The sequence below is a fragment of the Miscanthus floridulus genome, chromosome 5 (genome assembly GCF_019320115.1).
Source record: "Miscanthus floridulus cultivar M001 chromosome 5, ASM1932011v1, whole genome shotgun sequence".
Classification (NCBI taxonomy): Eukaryota; Viridiplantae; Streptophyta; class Magnoliopsida; order Poales; family Poaceae; genus Miscanthus; species Miscanthus floridulus.
In genome coordinates, this window is record NC_089584.1 from 47,514,778 (window position 1) to 47,519,599 (window position 4,822).

A 4,822-nucleotide genomic window follows, 5' to 3' on the forward strand; every position below is an offset into this window, starting at 1 on the left:
CCCTTTTGCCCGAGGTAGCTATTCTCTTGACCCACTTCCAAGGAAGGTCGGCAGGGTTCACTATGAAGCCTTTCAAAAGATTTGTCTAACAAGTTAGGGCCGCTAGGCGTATATGGGCCATCTCTAGGAGTGGCACGCGTGGGCATCGCAGCACGGTACACACTTCCCAGCAGCAAAGGAAACATACCCTGCGCCTGAAAGGTAACCACTAACAAGCTAGAAAAGATCCTCATACTTGAGCTAAAGCCAGAGCCATATGGCCCTCAAAGTTGTACTGTAAGTCCCGGATGATCGCTTACAGATAAGTCCTTAGGGAGAGGAATCTGAAGCATATAAACACTCCAGCCCCCTGATTCCATTTTACTAAAAAGTCATGTTTTAATGTTTATTGCATATACCATTAGTCAAGTTACAAGATCATGGTTTTGATTAAGCACTAGCAAAAACTACCCAATGCAATATCCCAAAGGTATCAAGGTGCAAGATATCAAATATCTAGGATATCCTATTTGGCAACAAGGTAGACACATGCAATATGAATTAAGTGTTTAAATGTGAATAGGTAACAAGGATAATCTCATGCTATTCTTGCCTTACACACCGATCCTTCGGTAAGCTTTATTCTTCGATGTCTTTCTTCTTCTTCTTGGATCACCACGTGTATCTCACCGACTGGACAACTGTAGAACACCACACAAATATCCATACACATACATGCATAGCATACAATTGCATCTATATCAGAACAGTACACCAATCATAGAAAAATTAAGTAAAAGAGATTGATATACGATTCTACGTATCACTATGAACACACAGTCGTGAGAAGCACGCTAATCGAAGCTACGGTTGAAAAGTTACAACTACCGAGAGATTTGCCTAATACATGGAAAAGAAAGCTATAGGCTTCATTTATGTTAACTATATGAATTCATATATAAAAGATATTTTATAAATAATATAGATTATATTAAGTCAACTTTAGATTTGAATTATAAAACAAAAGTAAAACAAATCATATTTTAAGTATAAAACCTAGTTGCATAATCTTTAATCAAGATATGATTTAAACTATGATTTTTATGAAATAGTAATGTAGTAAACGTCACTACTAATGCGTAGACCTCGACATTATGAAACAAACGCAACTTGAACGGTCTATTTCAACGTTAGAATGAATAAATTATGATTTAAACAAGTTTTACTTTGGTTAATTAATAGATTAAATCTACTCATGAATTTCAAGTGTTGAAAACATGCCTAACAGTTGTATAAACATATAGAAAATGTAAATACGATCCTAACGCAATTCGAACGGGTCCAATCGGACTTAAAACGCAAAAGTTACGCATGAAATAAGATTCAGTGGCATTTCTGTAAATATTTGAACTCATTTTTGAATTAAAACAATTAAAATTCTGAATTTAAATGGATTTTGGACTGAGCGTACTATTTCTGGAAATTATAGGGACATAAACAAATAAAAACAGGGCCTAAAAGAAATTATTTTGAACTGCTTTGGATCGCGGGTTGATTACTTGAAAACACGGGGGCTTTTCTGCAAAACGTGCAAGGCTTGACTAGGGGGCTTGACCGCGTCGGCTGACCGTGTGCCACGCAGCAGCCACTGGTTGGCGTGGTGTGCCACGCGTGCGGTGGATGCGCTGATGTGGCGGGGTGGAACGGGTCTATGGTCCGCTGGTGGACCGGTTACTTAACCCGAAGGGGTATCTAATCGTGGCTGTTCATCGCGAAACCGATGACGTAGGTGATCCCGGTGGCTGCACAGTCTGGCCGGCAAGGGCGCCATGGCCGGCGGCGACCGGTGCTTGCAGATATGATCTCTAGGCCGCCATTTGAGGAACGGAGAGCACGGGGAGGTGGAGGAGCTCACCGCGAATCCAACGGAGACGGTTGCAGAGACCAGGAAGGCTCAGAAGGGGCTGGTCGACGGCGATGGTGACTGGAGAGAGAAAAGGGTGTGGGTGAGCAAGAAATCCAATCAATCCATGACAAAAACGCGAATTTAACGGCACATACGGGCACGGTGAACGACGACGGAGCCTTGGGACTCGTCGGCGAAGAGAATAGCGCTCGGTAGCGGTGGATTGCCAACGGCGGTTGAGCTCCGAGCGGCGAACGGAGAATGGGGGAGGAAGAAGGGGTGCGGCTCGGGTTTTATAGGCAGGCGGGGCTGCGGCGTACAAGGAAGGGAAGTAGGGGCGCGGGCAGGATTCGGTCGCCTTCCTTGCATGCGAGATGGCAGCAGCGGCTTGCCGTGCATGGCCACGCCATTGACAGGGGCGAAGGAAAGAACAGGGGGAAAGAAGGAAAGGAAGAAGGCAAGCGCGGCTGATGGATGGGGCCAAGTCGCAGCGAGAGGGAAAGGGGAGAGAGCGGCGGGCGTGTGCGGTGCGCGTTGATGAGCGGGTCCCATGGCGCAGTGAGGGAGCGGACGGCTCATGCGAGCGGGCATAGACACGCGGTGAAGGGCCGGGGTGCTAGGGCCGCGTGGGTGAGTGCGGGCGTGGGTGAAAGCTGAGCAGGCTAGGGCGCCAGCTGGGCCGGTGACTAGCGCGCGTGAGAAAGCCGAAGCGGACCGGGGTGCGGGGCTGGGCTAGGCCAGGAAGGAGGGGAAGGGAGGGGCGGTAGGGCCGCCAGCAGTGGGCCAACGACGGGAAGGGAAGTAGAGCAGGCCAAGGGGGAGGAGGAAAAAGAGTGGGCCGGTTCTGGGTCTGGGCTGAAAAAAAAGAAGATAGAGTTTTTCAAATTCAAATTCTTTTCCAATTCTAGTTTTCAAATCCAAAGCCAAATTCCAAACAAATTCAAGTATAGTTTCAATTATACCTCGTACTCAAATAAAAATGGACAATTTTGTTAGGCTTTCCAAAACAAACTTTACAACTTTAAAAAATACTTTTAATTTCTAATTTTCTTTTCTTTCTTTTCTTTTATTTCAAAGCCATTTTCAAACCCTTTTCAAAAACATTCCAAATTACTTTGGAGTTTTGGATCAACACCATCCATCACAATAAATAAGATGCAACAGCATGTATGCTCACACATGTTACTACCTTATGTTGAATTTTAAATTAATGAAAATCTTTATTTCCTATATTTCATGTGCACAAAAATTCATAAATAAATCATTTGAACTCTATTTCAAAAGAGGCTAATTTTAGGGTGTTACACCTTCTCTGCTCCATGTTGTCCTGCCGTGCTGCTGATTTCTACCTTGGATGCACTACGTCCGTCCTTTAAAGAAAACAGTGTAGCCAATGGCGGTTTGTCCTTTCGAGTAGCAATTTGGGACACGTAGTCGTTCTAGAGCCTAGCCGTGTCCATGTTCCTCTTTGCTACTTTGTTTTTCATGGTACCAAGTTCATTGGGTCTTATAAGATTTGTAATCTTCTATTTTTGAAGTCGCTTATAATGGAAAGAATCTTGTCTTCTGAGTTGTCATTTATTTTTTTTTGCCAGTAGTTCCGGTTGTTCATGAGATTCTCGAGTTCTTTCCGTAAGAACCGAGTTCTTATGTTCCTTGTGAGGTAGCCTTTCTTTTCTTCATGGTTGACGGGTTGTTTTTGCAGTAATTTGATAACTCCGTAGTAGTGCTGGATGGATAAGTCTGAAATCTGCCCGTTGAATTGTACCGTTGTGTGGATTTGTGCCCTCCGTCATTTTAGCTACATCAGTAAATGGACCGTTGCGTTCTCACACGGTGCTCTAACGGGCCTGGTGGGCCATTTTTATCGCTGTAAAATATATTTAAAGACCCTTCATCTTCTTTTACTTTACTGCCCTTCTCTTGCCTTGAAACCCTAGCTCTCAGAAATCCGTCGTCGCCATTGCCGCCGCTGTCTTAGCGCCGCCGTCCAAACTTTCTCTTCCCCTAGTTGGTTTTTTTGCCTCCGTTAGTACATGGGTAAGAAGAAAACCATGAGCAAGTCCCAGTCAAACTTCATGGACGAGGAATCATCACTTTCTATGATTGAGAACCAAGAGTTCGTGGCCATGAGGGCTGCCTAGAAGGCTTGGCCGGCTCCGATGACGACCGAAGATCAGCTTTGGGAACTTGTTAGCGATGGTTTGATCCAGAGCAAGGCCTTTGCTAAATGGAGAGTTCTAGGTGAGCATCGGGTCCCTGCTCTAGGTCCTGGTGAGATTCGTTCTTTTCGTCTCCTTCATTCGTGCTGGACTTTGTCTTCCTGCCTCTGCATTTCTTCATCAATTTCTCAACTATTTTGGGATTTGCCTGAATCATCTAGCTCCTAATGCAGTCCTTCACCTTTCTATCTTTGTTCATCTTTGTGAAGCTTTCCTTAGGAATTCCCCCTTCTCTTTCTCTCTTTCGCTACTTCTTTCATCTGAAACCCCTAGCCCCACCGTGAAGACACCAGTGTTCTTGGTGGCTGCGAGATTCAATTTCGCCAGGGTCTTAAGAGCAAGTTCTTTAACTATGACCTGGTTGATTCTATGAGGGATTGGCGTGTCGACTGGTTTTATGCCGCCAATCTGATTCCTTCTCTTGTTGTTCACTTTGGATCTGGTCCCTTGGTTAATGATCGATGGGATAAGAACCCTATGACAACTGCTGAGGTTCAGGCAATCCAACCATTCCTTGATAGGATAAGTATTCTGAAATAGTAGGGTTTGATCGGTTTTGGTATTGTCTTGAGCTTTCTTCGTCGCTAAGTTCAGCCTCTGAAGGAGCGAGAGCACCTTGGCTTTGAGTACTCTGGGGCTGAGGATCCTTCATGCATGGTCCCAGCCCTTGAGTTGACCAATGAGGAGGTACTCGAGCATCTCCAGAAGATACTGA